Raw genomic sequence first — 14,542 nt, forward strand, 5'->3', positions numbered from 1 at the left:
ACAGTAAATGAGCACATCTCCAGAACCAGCAGGAACACCCAGTCTTTGATTTTTATTGGATAATGCCTCTACAGCCCATGTACAAGTTCACCTATTTTAACATCACATCCTTGAGAACAATTGTTTCTGCACACCAGTGTAATAGCCAGTAAGTTCATCCTATACTCACCGGGAGCCTTAGGAAGTTAGATGCTGTCCACGTCAGCAAAGAAGAGCAGAGACTTCCCACCCATACTGAGATGCTCCTGACAAAAGATGCTTAAGGATAAGATGTCGTGCACAACTGAAAGTGAGCCATAGCAGAACAGGGTTACTTTAGAATCATACATTTCTCTTTAAGGTTCTCAAGTATAAAGGGACTGGCAAAATAAATAGGAATGATGCTCTACTCGATCGTTTTTTGTTTTGTTTTGTTTTGCTTTTAGTCATACCTCCAAAACCAGGTCTGTTTTAAGTACCCAGCTACTGTCTGAGAAATCACATTGCTTTGCTAGCCTTTCAGGCAACAGCAACTGATGTCTCTTAACCTGTGTCAATTCCTACTTGGCTCCTAGGGTGGTGTGGTTGGGATGGTGTTGGCTCCTTACTATTACTGTTATTTCACCTTCATCATGGATGTTTTCTGGATACCAAGCACAGTGCTAAGTCCTTCCCATCTGTTGTCATATTGGCAACCTTCCTGGGCAGGTATTACACTTGGCATCATTTCATAGATGAGGATATTGTAAAAAAGCAGAGCAAGGAATGGAATCCAAACCTGCCTAGCTAGAGTTACCTTGGGCCAAAGAGATACACACACACACACATTTCTTCACCTCCCTCTAGAAAGAGAAAGCCATAGGCAGGAAAAATGCTGAAATGTATCCATGCCTGTGTGAGAATTCAGTTAACAGTCATAAGTGTTCCAACAGTGCTAGCAGGCATGGTTGATTGAGCACTTCCACTTTGTCTGATGCTGGGCTAACTCCTTTACATATATTATTGCCTTTCGTCTTCAAAGCTTATGATGTCTGCTTTACTATCTCCATCTCACAGAGTCAGAAACTGATCTTCAGAGGGATTTGCTCCTGGGCATCCACTAGGAGGTAGGACACCAGCACTAGTCTTTAAACTAAAGATGATTCAGTGGATAAGGGGACTTGATGTGCAAACATGGGGACCTGAGTTCAGATCCCAGCACCAGTGTCACAAAAAAAAAGCAGAATGGGAACATGCATGAACCTGTAATCCCAGTACGTTAAGGAGCAGAGACAAGAGAACCACTGAGACTTTCTAGCTGATTGCATAGCTCCATGTCCAGTGACAGACTGTCTCAAGAAGAGCAATGCAGAGCAAAGCTTGGGGCATCTTCTCCTGGCATTGCTGTGTATGAACACCCCCATACACATGCATGAGTATCACGGACAAATAGGCCACTCTTACACACACACATACATGCACACATACTAAATAAATAAATAATATAAATCCCAACTCTGTAACTGTGCTCCTGCTTTTCCAGGAAGCATATAAGCCAATCAACCCATTGCTTGACAGGTAACCTTTCAACTAAAATCTTGTCTTACAACTCTGCCTGAAAGTTGTTCTTCTTCCTCCTCCTCCTCCTCATCTTCCTCCCCCACCTCCTCCTCCAGCTCTCTGGGTAGTTCTGGCTATCCTGAAATACTCTCTATGTAGGCCTCAAACTCACAGAAATCCTCCTGTCTCGGCCACCCAGAGTGCTGGAATCAAAGGCATGCACCACCACTGTGTGCAGCACCAAGGCTGCTTACTTATATCCAAAGGAACCACTTTAAATGCCTTGTGGGTCTTCACCTCATGTGTCTTGGATATACTTGTCAGCTCAGCTAATTAGCTGTGGCACTGGAAAGAACCTTACAGATTCTCTATTCAAACCTATGTTATGCAAATGAGAAAATAACACGCCCAATCTGGTCTGACTGGACACTGGCAGAAATGTTCCCTAGATCCCCATCTTCTGTGTGTCCAAGCCTGCAGTCTCCCTGGGCCACTTCATTCTACACACTCCATCCATTTTCCCTATTAGAGAGTTCTGCAGTCAGCCTGGGAGGCAGCATATGCCTCTACTAAAGAAGTTTCAGAGTTGGGGCTGCACAAGGCAGCAGGCTCGATCCTCAGCACATGAGCAAAGAGTCTTATAAGAGACCGCAATTCATAAACCATGTGTTGTTTAGTTGGTCGGTTTGGTTTGGATTTTGAAGACAGGGTTTCTCTGCGTAGCTCTGACTGTCCTGGATTCACTTTGTAGACCAGGTTGGCCTCGAACTCACAGAAATCTGTCTGCCTCTGCCTCCCAAGTGACGGGATTAAAGGCCTGCGCCACCACACCCAGCCAATAAAACCAACTTTTTAAAGAGAACTGATCATCTACACGCGTTTTCTCATGGCATATGTCTATTAGGCAGGAATATGTTCTTAGCCAACAGAGAAGGTAAGCAAGTAGCCTACAAATATGAATAAGGTAGAGAATTTAGGTTAAGCACCTGCTAACAAAACTCAATTTCAACTGGTAATGTAGCATAGTGGGTAGAGTAATTGCCTAGCACATGATGACCTCGATTCTATCCCCCAGAGCAATGTAAATTGGATGTGGTAGTGTACACCTATAATGCCAGAATTCAGGAGGCAGAGGCAGGTGACCTATCACATAGCAAGTCCAAGGGATACGAGAGACCCTTTCGTAAAAAATTCCTGAATTACAGTACATTGTCACACTTTCCTTTATGTAATGTATTTCTGGGTGACAAAATAATTTTTCTAAGTAGATGCTAAAGTTATGTGGGTTTTTTTTACATTTTATTTATTTATTTTGTGTGTGTGTTTGTGTATGCACACTGGCCTTTAACTCATGACCTTCTTTCATATTGGCATGAAAGGCTCATACCACTTCCTATATGTTTTCTCCAGCAGTTTTTTAATAGGCCCTCCTCCCTCTCTTTATACATTTCTTTCCTTATTTTGGGAACATCACTACCAATGCATATGAGAGTCAGGACAACTTGGGGAGAAATAAGTTCCTGCCTTTTTTTTTTTTTTTTTTTTTGGTTTTGGTTTTGGTTTTGGTTTTTCGAGACAGGGTTTCTCTATGTAGCCTTGGCTGTTCTTGACTCACTTTGTAGACAAGGCTGGCCTTGAACTCACAGTGATCCGCCTGTCTCTGCCTCCCAAGTGCTGGGATTAAGGGCATGTGCCACCACTACACCTGGTTTAAGTTCCCACCTTTAACTATGTAGTTTCTGGAGGTTAAATTCAAGTTGTCAAGCATAGCAGAAAATTCTTTTACCTGTTGGGCCATCGTGCCAGCCCTCCAAATAGACTCTATCAGTTACAAAAGTTTTAAAGATGATTCTTGTGTTGACTTACCCAGCTATCATTTTTCTGATGTTTATCTTACATGTCTTTATTGGTGTTGGAGATGGGAGGAGTGGGTGGGGAGTCTTGTCCTATCATTGTGTCATTCTGATGCTTCATGCACTTGTGAAGTTTATTTATATAGGAAAACTTCCCACCATACTCAGCATGTTCAAAAGAGGATTATTTTTGTAAAACTATTAAATTTTTTTTTTTTGCTTTTCTCAGGAGTATTTCGTATCTTTGAATTCAAATTCCTTAAAACATCATTGCTTTAAACAAACCAAATAATTGCTACTTGTTATTTCATATACATATAGGTATATATGTGAGTTTAGTTTTTGATGGTAAAATAGTCCATTAAAATTCTTGACATTTAAAAAAAGAAGAAGAGAGCTTAATCAGAGTGGAGCTTAATTTTGTTTCTGCAGGCTACTGATACATTTTCCAAGCCCCATATCAAGCTAAATGAGTTGGTAACTTCTTGTGAAGTCAGAAATAACAATAACTGCCCCCCCACCAGGGAGAAATAAGAATAACCCTTCTCCAAGCCAGTTTGAAATTTTTTAAAAGGTCATCTCTATAAGATGTTTAGCATAGGGCTCAGCACACTAAACATTGGCTAATACTATTTAGGGGATAAGTTTGGTTAGATCGTTAGATTGTACTTTTTAAAAAAGATATATTTATTATGTATACAGTGTTTTGTACCAGAAGAGGGCACCAGATCTCATTATAGATAGTGGTGAGCCACCATGTGGTTGCTGGGAATTGAACTCAGGACCTCTGCATGAACAGTCACTGCTCTTAACCTCTGAGCCATCTCTCCAGCCCCCTAGATTGTACTTTTAAGAATAAATTAAAAGCTTTACTTTAGAATGTATCTCCTTTCTCACAGAAAACGAGCTAGAAGCAGATATCTGAGATTTAAAGGATAAAGAGCTTAGAGAAGCTATGGTAATTACCATCACTGCTGCCCATATTCTCTTCTTTGAGAATCTTAATACCACCAAAGAAGTGTATCAGTGGGGCAACCCAAGGACAAATTAAGGATAATTTTTTTAATCAAAAGTGTAAATTTTACTCAAGGCAAATGGTTGCCTTGGAGTTTCTCTTATTTATCAATATCTTATCCTCCCTCTAGGACTTTGCTACTTTGCAAATTGCTATGACAAAATATCTGAGAAAAGCAACTTACAGAAATATTCGTTTTACTCCATAGTCTCAGAGTACAGTGCACCAGGAATGGAGAGACACAATGTAGTGAGAATTTTTGGTTTCTTTTAAAACACAGGAATGTATGGGAATATGTTTGTTTTTGTTTTGTTTTGTTTGTTTGTTTCAATCCCAGGTTTGGGATATGGGTCTGCTTCAGATGGTCCACAACAGCTGACTAAGATTTGCCTCGTGGCTCTAGCAGGGGCATGACTTTGCCAGCTGGAGATAGTTTCTACAAGTACGGCTGCTGCCCGTTTCTGGTGGCTGTTAGTTGCTGACTACTGGATTACTGCTTGTTGGTTGCTGGTTGGAGATATCCTGACAACAAATATCAAACTCACCCCAAGGAACTCAACACTCCTAGTCATTAGGAAGTAGTCAATGCTCCCTTTCCCTTCTAACCTTATTTCTCTCCTACCTAGTGTTGGGCAGGGGGGGGGGGGGTTGGAAGGGATAGGACTGGTGTGGGGAGGTAGGAAAAAGAACCCAATAAAGTAGGCAAAAAAAAAAAAAAAAAAACAATTACACACAGGATCCAGAGTGGCTTTAGCAGTGGCAACAGAGCATGTTGCAGCCAGTGACATCACATTCAGAGTCAGGAAGCTGAAAGAAATAAATGCTGGTGCTTAGCTCACTTTCTCACCCCCTCCCCCTTTTCAGTCCAGGACCACCTCCACTTCAATGTGGTGTTATGCATACATTCAGGATGTCTTCCTTCCATAAATTCAAGTTCCTCTCTGAAAACATTCTCACAGACATATCTAGAGGTGTTTCCATGGAGATTTTATACTCCTGTCAAGTTGACACTGATGATTAACTGTCACCTCCCGTCAAAGATACTTTAAGCACATGGCCTTGGCCAACAATTCAAACTCCACAAAGCTCAGGTACTCAGTATTTTCAAGGCAGATCTAGACTTTGGGACTACCAAATTTACTGTGGATAGGTAAGGTGATCTCCTTTCTCTAAATGGTTTTCAATCCTGCTAGCTATGCAGAATTGGAAAATGCAGAATTCTAGTTCCCACTAATTATACAAGTGTCTTTTAATTCCCAGCACCATCCAAAGGTGGACATGATAGCGCATGCTCTTAATCCTAGCACTCTGGAGGTAAGGACAGGAGACTCAGAAGTTCAAGGTCATTTATGGCTGCGGAGCAAGTTTGATACCATTTGGGTTACAAAAGCCTCTGTCAAAACAACAACAACAACAACAAAACAAACAAACAAACAACTAAAACCCCAAAGAACAAGGAAAGCTCAGTGATAGTTTAGGGTAGGATAACACATCACTTGTTCTCAAGGCAGTAGCTGCTGGAATGACCTGAGATGTACCAAATACTGCTTTCTCTCAGGAGAATCCTGCACTCCAACTATTGTTCTTCTCCACAAGATACCAGTAGGTATGGCTAGGTTAGGAGTAAAACCAAGGCTCACTGTCATATTACCCAACCCCACAAACCCTTTACCTTTATCAGAAGACTAAATATTGGGTTTATGCCAGGAAGGGGTGTGAAGACAGACAGCTATCACTCAACCTTTTGGGACTTGGAAGCATCCCTTCGGCTCAATGCATTTTCACAAATAAACCTAGTGCTATGCCCATTGCATCCCTGCCCTCTACAATATCCCTCTAGATGTAATAATCCATCCCTCCTCTTGACATTTCTTTCACTTCAGACTCTGGGCGGGGGTGGAGGGGGGGAGGGGCGGTGGCACCAATGGCACTGTGATCCCAGGCGAGGGAGAAAGCAGCAGATAATTCCTGTTGTTGCTGCTATGTTAGTATCAGATCTGGGTCAGGGTTTGTGGAAGTTGAGAGCTTACAGTACTGCCTCTGCACCCAAGAGGAGTCCAGCTCAGGTCCCCAGCAGCCTGGGGAGGCTCTGCTGTGCAGCGGTAGGCAGAGCAATGTTAACAAAGCACTCACTGTGCTGTGTGTTGATGACTCAAGAATCTCACTGGATCCCACGCTCATGCTAGTTGCCACTTCCAGGAACTAAAATAAACCTTTAGTGCTAAGAGACAGCAGGCCTTTGGGTTTGCTCATGAAAATAACCCCAGTCCTAAGAACCGGCATGCTATTTTACACAATGGAATGTTACACAGCCATTAAGCTCGCAATTATGTGCACTGTGGGGACAGAAATCAGAATATGAAGTGATGTTAAGTGAAAACAACAGATGACGATGGACAAAGCATGCTGATTGCAACTTCGTAAAGCATACGTACAGAGTACATCTCTAAAGAGCTTCAGAAAGGAATGAGGACTATAATTCTGTTAGAATACACGGCTGTTTCCACAACACATTTTTTCTTTTCTTTCTTTCTTTCTTTTTTTTTTTTTTTTTTTTTTCCTTCTTGAGACTAGGTCTCACTATTCAGCCCAGAGTGGCCTAGAACATATCCTTCTGCCTCCAGCTGGGATAAAGGGCATGTACCTGCATGCTAGGCTCCCAAACATTTCTGGGGACAATGACAATGTCCTGGCTAGTCTTATGTCAACTTGGCACAAGCTAACATCATCTGAGCAGGGAACCTCAATGAAGAAAATATCTCCATAAAATTGAGTTGTAGGCAGGCCTGTGTTTTCTCAACTATTGTTCAATGGGGGCGGGCCCAGCCAACTGTCGGTGGTGCCATCCCTGGGCTGGTTGTCTTGAGCAAGCCACGAAGAGCAAGTTAGGAAGCAGCATCCCTATTATGGCCCCTGCATTAGCTCCTGCCTCCATATTCCAGATCTACTTGAGTTCTTGTCCTGAATTCCTTCAGTGATAGACCATGCTATGGAAGTATAAGCCAAATAAATCTGTGCCTCCCCAACTTGCCTTTGATCGTGGTGTTTCATTGAAACAATAGAAACCCTAAGACAATTATAGACCAGGATTGACTCAGGATCACTACAATGACAAAGATTAACCTTGAACCTCTAACTTTCTGGTCTCTTACTTCCCAAGTGCTGGGATTAAAGGCATGTACCACCATGTCTGGTTTACACAGTGCTGGGGATGGAACCCAAGGCTTCCTGTATGCTAGATAAGCACTCTACTAACTGTACCACACCCTAGCCTAATAATTTTTTAAGAAGGCCCAGCTATTCTACTCCTTGGAATATGCTCAGAAGATGATCCGCCACACAACAAGGACATATGCTCAGCCATATTCATAGCTGCCTTATTCATAATAGACAGAACATGGAAACAGCCTAAATGCCCCTCAGTTGAAGAATGGATAAAGAAATTGTGGTACATTTACACTATGGAATACTACTCAGCTATTAAAAACAAAGAAATCCCGAAATTTGTAGACAAATGGATGGGTCTAGAGATGATCTAGAGAGTGAGTTAACCCAGAAGCAGAAAGTCTCACATGGTATATACTCACTTATAATTAAGCACTAGCCCAAAAGGCATGTCCCACGAAAGTCTTCACTTACCAGGAGATTGGGATAGACGTAAGGACATCCTACTGAGACACTAGGTAAGAGAAATATAGGAGATGGGGAAATAGAAGGACCTACAAGAAGAACATCATGATGGGTGGATCTGGGCCCAGGAGGGTCTGCTCAAACTATTGCACTAACCAAGGACATTACAATAGTAAACATCGAACACCTACTCTGATCCAGCCAATGGACAGGACATTCTTCACAGTTATGTGGAAAGCGGGGACTGACTTTGACATGAACTCTGGTGCTCCATATCTCTTTGGTGGGGAGGCCTCGTGGCACTCAAAGAAAAAAAATTTTCATTCTTATCATGAGGTTCAGAGATACCTGCTCTTTAGCTCATACAGCAGCAAACTTTGAATATAATTTGATTCAGAGTATAGAGAAGTGAATGTCACAGTGAGAAATTTCTTCCCAACCAACTTCCAAGACAAGAATTTATACATATTTGGGCCTCTGTTAAGTCACTATACTGTGTTTGAAATGCAATCATTTATTCTAAAAGAAAGGAAACCCTCTGCCCCTTTTGGAAAACTGCCAACAGGTCCTTATTTGTAAGACTAACTAACTATATGGTAGCTATCTTGTTACCTTGTCAAACGTAGCACTTAGAAGTAGTCTTTATCTGTCACACATCTGGATATTAAGTTAATTTCTCTCTCTAGATAATGTATAGACCTTGTTTTTTCTAGAACTGGTTTTCAGTCAATGCTTCGTTTTTTGGTTTTCTGTTTGTTTAATTTAACAGGAGGGTTGTTCGGAGAAGGGTTAGATTAATACAGAGTTTTGCTATATAGCCCAGGTTGGCCTTGAACTTATGCCCCTCCTTTTTTGTCTCTCCAGTTCTGGGATAATAGGTGTGTGCCAACACGCCCAGCTGTTTAGGTTCTGTTTTGCTTTAACTTTTTACAGTGAAAGAGACTTTACTGGAGCCGTAAATATAGTACAAAGAATTGATATAGACCTTTACCCAGACAACGCCAATGGTAACATCATATCTACCTCCAGCACATTGACCAAAACTATTATATTAACATCCATTAGTACAATACTAGTTAGTAAAGATTATTCAAATGCCACCAGCCTTTTCCACAAATGCCTCTTTTCCATTCAGCATCTAATCCAGGATCATATATATAGTACAGTGTTTACATCTCAGAAACAAGTTTTCTCATTGGAGGTTAAAAGGAGGGAAGGTAGTAGATGTTTCGAACAATTTATGGTGCCGACCTCTTGAACCCAAAAGGGAATGGCATCATATCTATACTGAAGTCCTGAATCCAAGACACCTCACCAGGGTTAGTGTAAAAAATAAATAAAACATACACTAGCACTTCTTACAAACATATAAAAGGATTTGACAAGTAGGTTATTTTTAGAAAGCAATATTATGAAAGTGACGAAGTGAAAGGGATGGCCTCCACTGTCTCTTTTCTCTGCTTCATTTCTCCTCAAGATGCATTTTAATTTTCACTAGAAATTGTAATATTTAAGTGTAGCATGAATGCTGAAACACCCACACCGACAAGGAAGGGGCTCTGCTCTGTACGGTTTTGTTTGCCTGAAATCAAGTGCCAGCTTGCAATTGGCTCACATTAACAATGTCTCAGCTTTACGGAGGTGCAAATGATACACATTTGGTAGAAAATACATTTTGGATTTTGAATTCAAATCTTTTCCTAGGCTGGTGATATGTAGCCCTGTGCACCTTAGTGATCTTGGGTACCTCCTAGACAGCCACACCATCACAAAAGTGAACAGCTGCTACATGACTCTACAATGGCTGCTAAGCTAGTGCTATGGGTCAGGTGGATTATGCATTTTCATCTCATGATGGCTGACAGAGACACAGCATCTGTGTGTCCCACCATTGTCCTTATTCTACAGGGAGAGGGATAGAAAACAGAGGTTAAGTAAGTTGTCCAAAGTCACAGAAGCATGTAAATTATACAGACAGGATTTGATCCCAGAGCAGCCTAATTCCAAAGCACTCCTTTTAGGCAGCATGTCAAATTGCTTCTCTAAGCTCCTGCCACAGTTCAGACACTGCTGGATATTTAGGGGCACAATATTCAATTCTCACAGCCCAGTGGGCAGCAACTAACCACTAAAAATAATACAGACCCCTCTTGCTCTCAAACATCCCTTGGCTCGGTTACAACCAGAGATAATTAGAAAACAGAGATGGGGAGCACCGCCAGATGCAGTGCCGTTCACCTGTAATCCCAGCACTTGAAAGCTAGAAGCAGACAGATCACTGCAAGTTCAAGGCCAGCCTGTTCTCCATAGTAATTTCCAGGTCAGCCAAGGCTGTACAGTAAGACCCTATCTCAAAAATCCCAAAACATAGTTTAAACTAACACCTTGAAATATTAGACTTTTTTCAGGTCTTCGGAGTGAAGACCTCTGCTCTCTAAATATCTTGAGGCTAACCATTATGGGTGGGCTTCTTTTTTTTTTTAAAGATGTATTTCTTTTATGTGTATGGATGTTTTACCTGCATTATGTATGTATATCACATGCATGCCTTGTGCTCACAGAGGTCAGAAGAGAGGGCCAGATCCCCTGGGACTAGAGTTACAGGTGCGTGGGAGCTATCATGTGAGCACTTGAAACACAACCTAGATCCTCTGCAGAAGTAACAAGTGCTCTTAACTGCTGAGCATCTCTCCCAGCCCACAGACGGGCTTGGGGATATTTATAATATGCATCCCTCCCTTGTGTGGCTTGTGGCCAGGTGTGGATAATGCCATCCAGCTGGGTTCCTGTGAAGAAAATGAGTGAGAAAGGCAATGTGGAACTATACACATATTAGTAGGACAGACTCTGCTGAGGGAAAATGTGTATGTTTCAGAAATAATAGTTATATTTCATTTCAAGTATGCTCACAAATTTGGACTAATTTGCAAAAACTAAGAGAGGTGCCAATGGTTCACAACTGTACTTTGTGGGCAAGCTATTCTGAATTATATCCCTAAGAAAAATGAGTAATGATCCTAGGAGTTATAAATTGTAATTTGATCTTAAGGGTGAAGGGTTAGAAGGCTTAAATCTCAGCAAATGCCAATCACTCTCTTTTCCTGTCTCAAGACATCAAATACTCTAACCCTGTGATTTTCAGTGCTTGGCACACACTGTAACCTTCAATGTCTATGTGGTACTTCTAGAGACTATGACAATTTTTTCTACATTTTTTTTAGGGTTTAGACAAGGTTTCTCTGTGTAGCACTAGCTGTCCTGGAACTCACTCAAACCCATAGATCCACCTGCCTGTGCTTCCCGAGGGCTGGGACTAAAGGAGTGTACCACCATCATCTATTGGGACTATGATAATTTAATTAGTCAGGATGTGACCTAAGTCTTGGAAGTTTGAAAAAAAAAGTCTGTGAAGGAGTTTAAGGCACAGACAAGATCGGGAACAGTTGCCTTAACCAGCGGGTCATAATTGTGGCTGGCTATCAGAATCACTTCAAGGATTCAGATACTGGGCTGGAGGAATGCCTCAGAAGTGCACTGTCTGTTCTTTCAAAGGTCCTGAGTTCAATTCCCAGCAATCACATGGTGGCTCATAACTATCTATAATGTGATATGATGCCCTCTTCTGGCACGCAGGCACACATGGAGGCAGAATACTGTATAAATAATAATAAAATCTTAACAAAAATTCAGATACTGAACCATGTGTGGTAGCACATGCCTGTAATCCCAGAACTTCTTGAAGGAGAGGCAGGAGGATCATTGTGAGTTTGAAGCCAGTCTGGTCTACAAAGTAAGTCCAGGACAGTCAAGGCTACACAGGGAAACCCTGTCTTGAAAAAAACAAAAAACAAAATCAAAATTCAGATACTGAATTGGAAAGATGGCTCAGCTGTTAAAAGTTGGGCTCACAACCAAAACATCAAAAAATTCAGATATGTGGACTATAGTCTACACTATTTAAATCAGAAAATCTGCCTCAAGTCCATGACTTATATTAATATCTGGCCATTATTATGACTTACTAGAGTGGCCCCCTACTGTCTCAAGCAGTGGCTTTTCAAGCTGTGCACTGTCTTAGAAGACTCCACTTGTAAGGTAGATTTTGACTACATTTTGAGGGGAAAGGATGACTGTAGTCCTTGAGTGAACCCAGAAACCATACTGTCCATCAGCATCAACCATCCGGCACAATCTGATAAATGACTTCTTGGGAATAAAAAGGAATCTGGCTTATAAATTTATTGGGGTGAAACAAAACTGCAGGGACATATTAAAATCTTATCAGGGAAATGAGGCTCAAGAACTTACCAAACACAGTAGACTAAGGAAAGGATGTACCTCTATCACCTGAACCCCATAAATTGATGGACACCTAACACTGATGGCATAGCCCCGCACCAACCTATCACCTGCATCTTCTATGTACATGTCAAAGACCAGGACTCCCTGACTTGGCTTGGTCCCTTACTGTTGATGAAGCCTATTCAACTTCCTGCCCATCCACCTGTTTGCCCATCTGGGCCTGAACCTAACCCACCATTTCCTGTTCCCCATGCAGTTCTGCCTTTTAATCTCACAGTTGAACACTGTCTTTTTGCTTCACGTTTGACATGAGCAGCCCCATCCCAGCACTGGTTGAGTCATTGTTTTATCAATACAGACTCTTTCTGAGACCACTTCTGAAACCTCTTGAATGCTGCTGCGGCCTCTTTAACTTGTATTTATTCTGTAACTCACACACATACACAGAGATGTATCGGTGCATGTGCTGTGTGCTGTATGATATGAGAGCTAGTGAATGTGACTGGAATAAAAGAATGTGCATTCACCTCACCCAGCCTTCCAAGGTAGGCAGATGTTTGTGACACAGTGTCTTTGAAACTGCTAAGCCTTGTGAATTTATTCAATAAATTCTGACACTGTGGAATGGTACAAATGTGTTCCTCTCCATTTCTGGTATAGTGCTGACACAGGAAACTAGGAGATTTTAAAAAGCATCACAGGAGGGCCATCAGGATGGCTTGTGTTTGCAAAGGTGCTTGCTGCCAAATCTGGCCACCTGAGTTCAATCCCATCTACATGGTGGAAGGAGAGAACTGACTTCTACAAGTTGTCCTCTGACCTCCACATGCAAGGTGTGGCATGAGCACACATATGCTTAATTAATGCAATGAAAGCACCACAAATGATTAAAATGTGCAGATAATCCTGGGACCCATCGTTCCAGCTAAAACACCAAAGCTGACATAAGAGCAATGGCAAAAGCAGACAGTGATGGCTCATATCTGCAATTCCAGCCCTAGAGGAATTGAGGCAGGAGGACTGCTTTGAGTCCCAGACAAACCAGGGCTACCTAGCAAGATCCTGTCTCAAACAGACAAACAAACAAACAACAACAACAAAAGGAGCCATGGCAAAATTGGCAGTGGGACTTGGTAGTTCAACAACATTAATTTTTAAAATAGGCTGTTTTTATCACATTTATTTATATATTCCGGGACAGGTGAGCATGTACATGGGAGCTCAGAAAACAACTTGCTAGATGTGGTTCTCTAATTCCACCATGTGTGTTCTGGGAATTGAACACACTGATTATCTGCCTCGGCACTAAGGGCTGTTATCTGCTGAGCTATCTCATCTTCTCAGCAGCCAGTTCCGAAAGACAGGAAGTAGACCGAGAATAAGTCCTTAAAACGACTGTTCTTCAAGATTAAAGGAACCTCACTTTTCCCACGAGCGTATGAGAGTTAATTTTATGGCTCGTTTAGAATTTCTACACACTAAAACACTAATGGTAGTAAAGCCCCTTTCCCCGCTCCCCACTGTCCTACTTTGTTTTCTAGTGCTGTGATAAAGGTCATGATCAGAAGTTAGTTGGGGAGGAAAGAGTTTATTTGAGTTTACAGATGGAGGAAGCCAAGGCACGACTTTAAGCTGAGACCACACAGGGGTGCTGCTTACTGGTTTGTTTGCTCTTGTGGCTTATTCACTTTTCTGTATTATACAACCCAACTACCCAGAGGGATGGCACCACCCAGTGTGCTAAGCAGCCCACAACCACCATCAGTCAAGAATATGCCCCACAGACATGACCATAGGTCAATCTGATGGATGCAATTCAATAGTGGTTCCCTCTTCCCCCATCACTCTACTCTGTGTCAAGCTGACAAAAACCAAGCAACAAAACAAACATAAAATTTGGCAGAACATCCACCACAACAATTAATAAAGATGTGCACAAGTAAATGCTATACAAGGATAAAAATCACTATACCAATAATGAGGAAGAATATCCACTACCTGATGTGCACTTTTATTCATCATGTCAACACCATCTTGAAGACAAAATCTGTAGACAAGGATCTCCACTCCAACACACACACACACACACACACACACACACACACACAGTTGTTGGGAGAGCTTTGAAAATAATGATGCTAAGGCCACACTCATAATCAATGACAGACATTCAGAAATATCTGAAGATGTTCTGCTCAAGACCCTGTTTTAAGAGGCTTTAAGA

At 41.8% G+C, this 14,542-nt stretch overlaps 1 protein-coding gene across 1 annotated transcript in view; it reads right to left on the minus strand.

Moving 5' to 3' along the window:
• Positions 1-1,053, minus strand: part of Xkrx (XK related X-linked) — a 47,607-nt gene extending 46,554 nt beyond the window's left edge. Inside the window, exon 1 of the mRNA XM_051140962.1 lies at positions 170-1,053. The gene's annotated coding sequence lies outside the window, so the exon portion shown is untranslated. The remainder of the gene's footprint in view (positions 1-169) is intronic.
• Between the last annotated feature and the right edge of the window lie 13,489 nt (positions 1,054-14,542).

Source organism: Acomys russatus, chromosome X, assembly GCF_903995435.1.
Source record: "Acomys russatus chromosome X, mAcoRus1.1, whole genome shotgun sequence".
NCBI lineage: Eukaryota > Metazoa > Chordata > Mammalia > Rodentia > Muridae > Acomys > Acomys russatus.